Below are 12,392 nucleotides of genomic sequence, written 5' to 3'. Positions count from 1 at the left end.
TACTAATATTCTGGCTGCAACTGCCAGTTGGGCGCTGAAGGCTTGCCCCCCTAGTGTGTGAGATAGATACTTTATTAATCCCCAAGGGGAAATTCACACATTTTTATTTATATTATATACATATATACACACATTATATATATATATATATATATATATATATATATACACATACACACATATCATATATATATATATATATATATATATATATATATACACATACACACATATTATATATATATATATATATATATATATATATATATATATATATACACATACATACATACACACACACAGGGTAGGATTCAAAAGTAATGAGCCTTTGTTCAAAAAGACAAATTTATTGAGCAAATCGGTACAACTAATTAATAGTCTTCAAAATAGGCACCTCCTGCATCAATACACTTTTGTAGGCGGCTTTTCCATGACTCGAAGGCGTCCACGTAGGCCTGTTCCAGGATGGCTGCAAGGGCTGCCTTGACATTTGCTTGGATGTCCTCGATCGAGTCGAAGCGTTTTCCTTTCAGCACTGATTTTAAGCGCAGAAACAAGAAGAAGTCAGAAGGCGACACGTCTGGACTGTAGGGAGGCTGGGGGACCACCGGAACGTTCACCCGGGCCAAGTAGGCGCTCACGATGAAGGCGGTGAGTCTGGGCGCGTTATCGTGGTGAAGCTTCCAGCTGTCCTTGATGTCCCTTCGCTTGCGCGCGACGCTTCTTTTCAGCCTTTTCAGGACTTCCAAGTAGTAAGCAGCATTCACGGTCTGTCCTTGCAGGACAAACTCGTAGTGGATGATCCCCTTCACTCCGAAGAAGGCAATGAGCATGGTCTTCGTCTTCAATGCGTACCGTTGCTCTAACGAACTTTCCATTCCACCATGTAATGCACTACTGCACAGGGGTGCCCGTCAAGGCCGATCCTACGGAGCGGTAGGAGCTCCTTTGCGTTGTGAAGCCAACACCCACCATCGTCGTCGCTGGCAAGTGGGGCGCGCGGCAAGGTACATTCGCGTCAGAACAAAATGAGGCTCATTACTTTTGAATCCTACCCTGTATATATATATATATATATACACACACATACATACACACACACAGTGATACCTTGGAATCGAACTTAATCTGTTCCACAACCCTGTTTGAGTTCCAAGACAAGTTTTCCCCTTTAAAATAATAGAAATGGGATTAACCCGTTCCTGGGTCCCGTGAACTTGAATTTTCAAAATGATATTGACAGCAAATACACAGGATTTTAAGGTAAAATAGTAACAAATAATATTTGAATAAAAATGTAAATTAATGAAATTAAAAATATAAAATCCTGTACAGTATTTACCTTTAAAAGGAATGATGATGATGATGGCACATGTGTAAGCTGGAGGAGGAGAGAATTAGAATTAGAACTGGCAGCCTCTCCATGCATAACACCACTATGGACCGCAGGCCTTTTCTTAAAGTTCCCGAAGCCCCCCTACTGGCTTTAACCTCCTCGTTTTGAACACCAGTATCAGGTCATCCCTTTCACTAAATCATCGTGGAGGACCTTGGCTTTCTCACAAATTATCGTCTCAGAAATCACATCGCCAGCCAGCTGTTTTTCATTAATCCAGAGGAGTTTTTCCATCTCTTCCATATTTTTCGATCTCCTAGAGGTCAGAGTCGTAACCCCTTTCGCCACATCAGCTGCTTTGATAGCCTCTTTATTTTTTAAAATCATACAAACAGTCGATTTAGGCATCCCGAACACAGCAGTGAGATCAGCCACATGTGTACCTCTTTCATGCTTAGCCATTACATCTTTCTTAACTTCAATTGTAACTCTAACAGTGTTCCTCTTACTCTTATATTCCTCACTACACTTTTTAGGACCCTTGGCGAATAAGTTGTGATTATATAAAAAAAACAACACAAAACAGGCACAAAATCATAAAATTAGCAGTGAAAATCACACAAGGTGCTTTCACTACAGCTTCTGACAACAAACTGAACGACAAAGCGTATGGGTGGCCCGAGTGCCGGGGAGACGTACGCACAAACGCACACAAATAATGTGCTGGCCGTTTGGGTTATGGGGCAAAATTTGCTTGAATATTTTGTTTGAATTCCAAGTTGTTTGGATTCCGGGGGCAATACTCTTTATATATTTTAGATACACACACACACTCACAATGTCTCCGGTATATTTTCACATACAAAAGTAGCTCAAAGAGGTTTACAATATTTGCTAAATCAGAGTTACAAAAGGAAGTCTAAAAACCAATAGAAAGGCCTGATGTCCAAGTTACAAACTCTGGTCATATGACCTGGGGGGGGGGGGGGGAGAGGAGGGGCCTGCAGTTGGTGGGACGTTGGACAAAAACAAACCTGTGGGGTTCAAAGGCCAAACAACCAAGAACTGATGAGATTACATTCTTTATCAAAGCAAAACCCTCCATTTTAAAGACAGCCGATGCTATCGCACACCTGAACATCATTACAATGTGGATGAAGCACGAATATGAAGGACAGCAGCAGCACCTTTTGCTGTTTCTCAAGGGTTGACAATCACTCAAGTTCACATGATGACGAGGCCCTTATTTTCACCTTATCATCAAATACCTGCCACTGCCATCATCTCCTGTGATTACACAGAGACCTTCACAAGCGCCTGTGCACCCTGATCTCCTGCGCCCTACACCCCCAAAAATGTAGATGCTTTCTGGGGTCCACAGGCGCACTTATTCACCCAATGTGGGATTACATGCATATTTGTGATGCCAAGGCAAAGGAGTTACCACAATTGTGCAGCCCAGTAATACACAAAAAGACCAAATTCTTGACTAAAGAGAGCAGACATGTTGATAGAGAGGTAGTGCAGATGACAGACGGGACACTGGTGCTTCAAACAGCAAATGACAAAAGGGTCAACGCTTAAAAACACAAACATTTGCTTTCTCGCCGGAACTCATGGCACAAATACATTCAAAGTAAAAAGTATGTGAACCCCTAGGAAATCTCTCCATGTCTAATTCCCAGATAAAACCTGGTCGTATCTTCATGTCAGTCCCAATAATGAACAAGCACAGTCTCCTAGAACTAAAGACACACAGATTTTCAGAGAATTTTTGATCATATTGAATAAATTATTCAAACTGTGAAACTGAAGGTTGGAAAAAGTAAGTGAACCCTAAGCTACTGACTTTTTAAAGAGCTCATTGCAGTCCGAATTTAGCACACCAGGAGTCCATTTAATGAAACGAGTTCAGAGGTGCGGCCCAGAATGACTTTGATGGATCACAAACACGCTAAACTTTGAGTTTGAGCTTTTGACAAGAAGCATATCCAGATGGGAATCATGCCTCGCACAAAAGAGCTACGATCGAGAATTGTTAAGGCTGGAAAGGGTCATCTTAGAGATTTGAGATCTTCATCAGTCTACTGTTAGGCAAGGTGTCTATAAATGGAGACAGTTTGGTATTGTGGCTCCTCTGCCTACAAGTGGACGCCCTGCCAAGATGACCCCACGAGCACAATGCAAAGTCAGCAATGAGGTAAAGAAGAACCCCAGAGTGACAGCAAAGGACTTGAAGAAGTCATTAGAACTGGCTAACATCTCAGTTCATGAGTCAACTATATGCCAAACATTGAACAAGAAAGGAGTCCATGGCAGGACATCAAGAAGGAAGCCACTGCTATCAAAAAAGAACCTCGCTGAGAGCACTTGGACACTCCATAACGATACTGGGAAAAGGTTTTGTGGAGTGATGAAACCAAAATTGAACTATTTGGGAGGAACAAGCAGAACCTTCATTTGGCGTAAAATGGGCACAGCATATCAACATCAAAACATCTGCCTGCTACTATAAGAGATGTCCCTTCGGTCTCCACTTTTAAATCCCGGCTGAAGACTCACTACTTCAGTGTATCACACCCTGACTAGAGCTGCTGATTAACTGTACAGACTGCACCTCTGTTAGTCATTAGCACTAAAACATCAGTAACATGGTAGTTATAATTGCATACTAACCCTCACCTATTGTGTTTCTCTTATCTGTACTCTGATGTGGCACTTGGTGCCACGGCCCACCTGCCAAGTTGCTTTGCCTGCCTAAGGTGAAGTCATCCCTGATGGAGGATCGCAAGAATCGTGAGAAAGAGGGGTCCTTTCATCGGATTGGCTGGACCAGCTGTGCAATGGCCAAATGGGGGAGGCAGCTCAATGGCCGAGGTCTCCAGGACTCTAAACAAATCCAAATCATATTATGTGATATCATCTACCATTAAACTCTGCTCCATACTTCTAAAATTTTTATTTTTATACTGTATGGAGGATTTGTTCTGCTCTGTGTATTGTATTGTATTGACCCCCTTCTTTTTGACACCCACTGCACGCCCAACCTACCTGGAAAGGGGGCTCTCTTTGAACTGCCTTTCCAGAGGTTTCTTCCATTTTTTCCCTACAAGGTTTTATTTCTTATTTTCTTAGAGAGTCAAGGCTGGGGGGCTGTCAAGAGGCAGGGTCTGTTAAAGCCCATTGCGCCACTTCTTGTGTGATTTTGGGCTATACAAAAATAAATTGTATTGTATTGTGTTGTAATTGTATAATTTTAACGTTATGGAATTGAAGAGTCATAGTGTGGTGGAGGAGCGATCTCCTCAGTCTGTCAGTGGAGCAGGACGGTGACGGCAGTCTGTCGCTGAAGCTGCTCCTCTGTCTGGAGATGATCCTGTTCAGTGGATTCTCCATGATTGACAGGAGTCTGCTCACCGCCCGTCGCTCTGCCACAGATGTCAAACTGTCCAGCTCCGTGCCTACAATAGAGCCTGCCTTCCTCACCAGTTTGTCCAGGCGTGAGGCGTCCCTCTTCTTTATGCTGCCTCCCCAGCACACCACCGTGTAGAAGAGGGCGCTCACCACAACCGTCTGATAGAACATCTGCAGCATCTTATTACAGATGTTGAAGGACGCCAGATCTCAATTCTATTGAGGAGAGCTACCCACAGAAGACAACCAAGGAATATGGAAGAGTTAAGGTAGTTCTGTAAGGAAGAATGGGCTCAAATTCTTCCCCCTCTCGATGTGCAGGTCTGATCTGCAGTTACAGGAAGCGCCTGGTTGAGGTCATTTCTGCCAAAGGAGGCTCAACCAGTTATTAACTTCCAAGGTTCACTTACTTTTTCCACTACCACTATGAACGTTGAATGCGTTTATAAAATAAGGACATGATTTAGCAGAATTGTGTGTGTGTCATTGGCTTAAGCTCATTGTGTCTATCAGGACCTGTGACTTCGATGAAGATCGCATCACTTTTTATGACCAATTCATGCAGTAAACCAGAGAATTCCAAAGGGTTCACATACTTTTTACTTTGACTGTATAACCAAGCAGTGGCACACGAGGCCAGCGCCAACCCACCGATTATTCATGAGATATGCCAGTTGTGTCACAAACGAGTGCAGCCCAGTCACAGGCCCACGTGCCATAAAATGTGAACGTCACAGAGCCCGGCTGTGGCTACCAGTAGAGAGCAGTGCACGAGCCGCATGGCCACCACCTCAGCTAGACTGGCACACACACCACCTCAGTCAACATGGAGACAAGACTTAGAAAATAAAATAAATGAAACATCACTGCGGGTCGCCCTGTGAAATTCTCATTTCAAAAAAAAACACTTTTGTATCGTCGTCGTCTTCATCATAAAGGTAACCATGGCTGTCTAATGGCAGTGGCTGCTTCACTTTGTGTCAGACCCCCACAACACACACTCGGGCGCCGATCAGCACTGCCAATGTTATCAGCCAAAAGCAGACATAATAAACCTGAAAAACTCCCAAAGTCTCAATGACATCGAGGCCAACGACTTGGGAAAAAAAGGCAGAAGAGCACAAAGCAATCAAACCGTCAGGAGCACACGCGTCATGTAAAGGTCACAACTTCACAAAGCAATCACGCCACGATGAAAAAAAAGTGATGAAGAAGTAGAACGGGGTCTGGCCGAGAGGCAAGGAGCATGCAGTGGTGCACCCTACTCTATAAAAGACCCTCCTGAAGTCAGCAGTCCCGTCACACAAACAGCCAACATGTAATTGATTTTACAGACATGGGGAAGGCACAAACGCTCAGCACAGGACTCTCACGAGAGAGACACAGTGCATGATGGGATATGGCTGTCTGTGAAGACCTGACTTGCACAGACTCCTGTGACACGGTGACAGCTCCTTCTGCACAAAAGCAGCACAAAGTTCAGAAACCAACAGACTGGCTGAAGCAGCTGCAGCAACACAGCACCGCTGGCACGGCTCACGTGGCACCATTTAATGACCCAAACAAGCTACTGTACTCTCCATCCCCTGGCCGGACGTGGGGCTGTACGACAGATAAAGACAACGTCCATTGGCCGCATGCCGCTGCATCACACCAGCTGGGGAGGAAGGAAGGAAGGAGAGACGGAGAGAAGCGACCATCCTGTCTAGAAGACCACGTGTAGCCGATGTCCTCCTGCAGAACGCGGCCCAGGAGCTCCACTCTCTCTCACGTTCCAAGTCACGGAAATAAGGATACGAAACAAAGAGGCGGAGGCAGCAGACGGCGAGAGCACAAAGCACTGGGGACAGACCACACTTAAGAGGGGGTGAGCAGGTGATGTCAGGTGCCACAGAGACATCAAATTACAAAAAAAAAATCACTTCATGCAGCCGGGAGGCAAATCTGGCAGACACAGACCCCACAAAAAAAAAAAAAAAGGGACGCACAGGGGATTAAGAGACGGCAGGGGTGACATGAAAAGCAACAGTATACTTACAAGATGGAGCACCGGTGAGGAGTAAAAAGGCAAGATAGGAGCGGCATCTCTGAAGGAACAAAGCAGGAGGAGCAGCAGGCCACCACCAGGTCTGCTTTGTAGAGTGCAGAGGGTGGGGCTGCACGGCCGGCACTCCCACACATTCACAGACTTGTTTTCTTACCCTTGAGGTATGGGAATGTTACACCACATTCAAAAGATCACAAGTGACACCGAGATAAGGAAAAAGGGCAAAAGACGGGGCCTGGAGGAGCAGCTGCTCACATTGTGCTCTCCACAACGTGACGACAGACAGACAGACGGACAGATCAGTCGCACTCGTCCTTCACTTTATTTACCAATTGTTCCAAAGTTTTGCTGGAACTTGAAAGAGACGCTTTGTTTTCCTCATAGGAGCTCCACACAGAACACCAGCTGCCCACTTCACGTGTTTGGGATTCATAGACCAGAAGGAGTTAACAAGCAGGACTCGGCGTTCACGTTCCCCGCCATGGAGACGGCAGAACACGCAGCACAGTGACCGGCCTCTGGGTCACACAGGAGTTGGCACGCTCCGTTTCCGTCTTCACACACACACACACCTTACCCACCGACACAGGGTGTCACACTCTCCCAAGAGCGGTTTGTGAAATCTGCAGCCCTGAACAGCCACATGAATCCTCCCTTTTAAAAAAGCCATAAGAAGCCACATGCTTACAAAACTAAGCCTGCAATTAAAGGCTACAGACTTTAAAAAAAATAAAATAAATAAAATATCACGGATGAACTTTAAAGCATTCACTAAAAATAACTGGAGACCTCAATGCATCCTAAATAAAACAATAACACGCTCAAATCTGCTCGGAGTTGGGCGGCCGGCACTCCAGCACACAGATGCGCTGGGACGTCAGCTATGCAGTTGGGAGTTCCCGTCAAGGCTCGCACAGGCGGCTGGCACCGTAACGCGCCTGGCCGGGGGACACAATTCTCCAACTGTATTTCGACTCTCTTACCCAATTCAGAGTGGCAGTCTATCCCAGGAGCAACAGGCGTACCGACGCCAGTCTATCACCCGTGAGACGCTTTCACTACATAATTGATGGGTAAACGTAAAACGAGGAGCATAACAACAGGTCGAGGAAATCTGGAAGGCGGCACCCAGTCATGTTCTAACCCGCCAGGGGGTGCTGGGGCCTATCCCAGTAAGCAAAGGGCGCCATCTGGAACAGGTACACATTTCATTTAGGCTTTAAAAATGTACAGTTCACCCGCCATTGTTCTTGTGGCACAGCACTTTCAGCTTTGGCAATATCCGTGTGTATGCTGGTTATCCCAGTAAGGCACTTAGGACTCGACATGCCAGTTCAAATGGAGACCCTGGCAGCTTTAAAGAACTGGCTGACTGATATATTTTAAATAGACAAGGACCTCATGTTCCGATCCCGTCTGTCATCACTTTCAGTTTCATTGCCTGGTTTAGTGGTCCAGCAGATTACTAGGCACGCAGCTAAAGTTATTGGGACCGATGGACATGATCTGGCCAGCGTGTGTGTCAGAGGACAATGCTAAAGAAACTGGAAATAATCAAAACTGACGACAGACGTCAATTACACGTAGAACGGAACTTCGGTAAATCAGGAAGGAGAGTCACTTTGAAAATCTACACAAATCGCCCCAGAAATTCCTTTCTTCCTGGTGCCATACGGCTTTTTAATAAGGAATATCGGAGAAAATGAGAAAGGTTTGACGTGTCCTGTGTGTGTAAATATGCATTAGACAGATAGATATATAGAGTGGAAGGCACTATATAATAGATAGATATGAAAGGCACTATATAAGAGAGAGACAGATAGATACTTTATTAATCCCAAGGGGAAATTCACAAATTCACATTATCAAACTGCCTAACCTTACCCCGTCTCGTCTGTCTGTTTTGTTTCATTTCTTTCTGTCTTGTTATTAGTTACAACTGAGAAGCCCAATTTCATGTTTTCTTGTTTAACCAGGACTAAATAAAGCAACCTTAAACCGCGATATTCAGGACAGGTTAGCTCTCCACCTACTAAATAAACGCCACAAAGTCTGAATGCACTCCTCTTGCCTCTTTCCAGTTTATTTTATGAAAGTGACGGCCTTGGTGTTCAAGTGTTTTGAGTTACCTTGCACTGTGAAAAAGCAGATTCAGAAAATGCACTGATAAAAATTCCAACGAGTGGTGCCAGGGTGCCATTTCAGAGGACAACTTTGTGAAGCATCTTCTCCCAGAGCACACCATAAAAGTCACAACAATGACAGTATTGGATGGCTGGACTCTTATTTTAAAACACAAACCCCCCATACAAAGGGGAAGACCGCTGCCCTGACAATTCCTGAGTTCAGCACCACAATGGATTCCACCGAGCGACTGCTTACACAAATGGACTCTTGTAACATAACAAGAGCAAAGTACAAAAACTTGCAGCATACAAAAACCAAGGCACCAACCCCTCAAGGCACATTGAATTCCGCGTACATTTGTACAAGAAAACGACCCTCGTCAGCCCAAGGTGGCGTTAGCTGGCACACATATAGCGACTTGCACGGCCCCGCAGTCCGCACGCGATCGCTCCCCGTACGTGTGCCCCCCCCTTCCTCCCCATTACAAGCGGCGTGTAAAAGCCGCGACATCCCCTCCCCTCGTCCCCAGGTGTCTAGTGGGAATCGTCGCCCGCCCCCACCCAGACACAGGCAGCTTGAGATGACGCGGTGGCGACACCCTGGGAGTCGAGCCCCGGGAAGAGAGGGGGGAAAAAAAGAGAAAGAGAGCAAGCATGGGATCGGCTCCTGAATCCATTTCTCGGAGCTCGGCTCGTCAAGGAGCTCGGGGTGGGGTGGAGGACAGCAGAACCGCTTTCCATGATGTCATGCCAGTCGCAGCCCCGTCAGCGGTACACGACCCCCTGACAGCCCGCCCAAGCCAAGCCGAGCCGAGCTCCGTTCCGCTCAAACCCAAGCCCGAGGCCACTCGCCTCCTCGGACTCGGCAGGCTGGACGGGGCCGCCTTCACTCCCCGGCTCTGCCCCGACCACAACAATACACATGGAAAAAGAGCCGCAACGAAAAGGCGGGCCCCCGGGGAGGCTCGGCGCCCAGTCCTCACTACCGAAGAGCCCGTGCGGGACGCGCCGTGTAGACAAGATACAATAAGAAAGAAACGAAGGGAAAAAAACACCGAGAGGGAGAAAACCAGGGAAGAGAAAAGCCCAGCACGCCGCTGACTCGCCTACCTCGAGGGTCGCGTCCGGTGCCGCTCACTCCGCCGGTCCGCACGCAGCACACACACCGCCTGGCGCTGGGCTGGCGCAGCTCCTCATTTCCTGTCCAGCCCCGCAGCAGCCACGACTAATCAAGTCGACAGGAGCCGCAGCAGCATCCCGGCCGTCCAGCGCGCCCCCGCCACGCAACAAGACTGAGCGAAGGCGCGCGACACCAAAACCCGGCAAATGGAGCGCGCGCAAGAGGGAAGGAGGGAGCGTGTGTGTGCGCGTGCGCGCGCGCGCTGGGCGGGCTCCTGTTTCCTGCACGGATTTTTAAAATTCAATCCATTCATTTTCTTGAGATCCTAATCGTCAGCGGACGGTTAAATCGGTGAATAACGCCCACGGCGAGGACTGCTGGTGGACTGTGTGACTTAGCAGTGCAATTTTAGTCGTGAATGCTCTGTCCCAACGTTTCATCTCTTTTTTGGTGTGGGATCTTTCGTTTATGATGTTAATAAACGTGGAATGTCATCAGTGACGCTTGACGTCAGTTTTCCTCTGTTCAGTTCGTCAAATTTCTATTAAGGGTCTCGAAAGTACGTGAGGTGTGCAGGGCAGAGCGCGTGTTGGGGTCGCACTTACCGATTTGACGAGAAGAGGCTCATCGGGTCGGGTCATCTCATTTCTCCGAGGTGAGTTGTGAAGGTCCATCCTGTCCATCACGCTACTTGTTCTCCGTATCTGTGCTTCCTTCTAAGTTGTGTGCGTGAACCTTCCTCCTAAAAACGTTTATCATTTATTGTATCATTCATTTTAAATTAACAGCTGGAGTCTGCTGTTCTGTTCAAAATTCTGACCCCTTGTGGATTATATTTGTGGTCCCTCCCGTCAGTCTACGCTCAGTAACCCATAATGAGAAACCTGAGTTTCTTTCAGACATGTTTGCAAATGCATTAAACTCAAAAACTGAAATACCTGAAAGGTATTTGGACCCTTCAGTCAGTATTTTGTAGAAGCCCCTCTGGCAGCTTCGAGTCTTCTTGGGTTCGTCTCTACAAGTTCTGCACACCTGGATTTGGGCAGCTGACCCCGTTCTGGGTGGTCTCGTGGCCTGGAACCCCTGCAGATTTTATTTTTTTCTCCAGCCTTCTGGATTTTTTTTTTTGTTTTTTCTGTCCACCCTGGCCATCGGACCTTACTCCTTTCTATGTTAACTAATGTTGTCTTATTTTAATTTCTTATTTTGTCTTTTATTTTTCTTTTCTTCATTATGTAAAGCACTTTGAGCTACTTTTTGTATGAAAATGTGCTATACATGTATAAATAAATGTTGTTGTTGTTGTGAACGGCCATCTTCAGGTGTCTCCACACAAGGGGGCTTACATCTGGGCTTTGGCCGGGCCACTCGAGGACCGTCGCAGACTTGTCCCAAAGCTGCACCAGTGTTGTCTTTGGGTTGTTGAGCCATTGTGCCAGTCCGAGGTGGCATGCACTCTGGAGTTGGTTTTGTTAATTGAATTCTCTGCATTCATCCTTCCCTCGATTCTGCCCTGTCTCCGTGCCCCCTACACCCCCACAGTATGACGCTGCCACCACCATGCTTTACCATGCACTGTACTTTACCAACTGAGATGTGCCAGGCTAACACCGTACAGCATAAAAAAAAAAACTCCTAAAAACCCACTTTTTAAATTTGGCTTCTTTGTAGCTGCATTGTAGTTGCACTCTTAATAGCAAGTATTCTTCATATTCTTCAGGGATTTGCAGTCTTTACTACGCTCTACTTTTTTTCTGCTTTCTTTTGTGGTGGCGTTTTGCTGCATTGCCACCCGACTGAGGCACTGGCACGGCTGTGACATTGGAGTGATGGTGGGCACCCCACCCGTCCACAAAGCCCACTGCATTGAATCCTTAGGGACAAAGCCTGGAAACAACGAGGACCAACTTCAGAACATTTATGTGAGGCAGAATGCCCAGTGGAGGCTGGGTGGTCTTTTGAGCCCCCCCCCCTTGAACCCCTGCAGATTTTATTATTTTCTGCAACCTAACTTTTTTTTTTCTGTCCTCCCGGCCCTCTGACCTCATCACTGGACGACTCTTCTACTAATTATAGATAACTAGTAGGTTTTATAAGAGCTGATGGATTTCTTTTTAGTCACGTATTATTCTTCTTACCTAATCTTCTTTGTGTTTTCGTTTCTTGTCACTTTCTCTTTGACATCTCGTAAAGCACTTTGAGTTCCAGTCGTTGTATGAAAATGTGCAATAGAAATAAAGGTGGTTGTTGTTTATTGCTATTGTGAGAGAAAAGTTCATATAAACTGCTCACAAAAAATGAAAGGATCTCAATGGGAAAAGAAATCCTGCTGACTGTCTCTGCTGCAAT

The 12,392-nt window shown here is 46.4% G+C and overlaps 1 protein-coding gene across 1 annotated transcript in view; it reads right to left on the bottom strand.

Annotated features, from left to right (window-relative positions):
• The window catches only part of raph1a (Ras association (RalGDS/AF-6) and pleckstrin homology domains 1a), an 82,665-nt gene extending 72,453 nt beyond the window's left edge, over nt 1-10,212 (bottom strand). The window contains 1 exon segment of the mRNA XM_028806124.2: nt 10,034-10,212. The gene's annotated coding sequence lies outside the window, so the exon portion shown is untranslated.
• Between the last annotated feature and the right edge of the window lie 2,180 nt (nt 10,213-12,392).

This window comes from Erpetoichthys calabaricus, chromosome 8 (assembly GCF_900747795.2).
Source record: "Erpetoichthys calabaricus chromosome 8, fErpCal1.3, whole genome shotgun sequence".
NCBI lineage: Eukaryota > Metazoa > Chordata > Cladistia > Polypteriformes > Polypteridae > Erpetoichthys > Erpetoichthys calabaricus.
The sequence above is the reverse complement of the archived record's forward strand: the minus strand, read 5'-3'. Positions and strand labels throughout refer to the sequence as shown.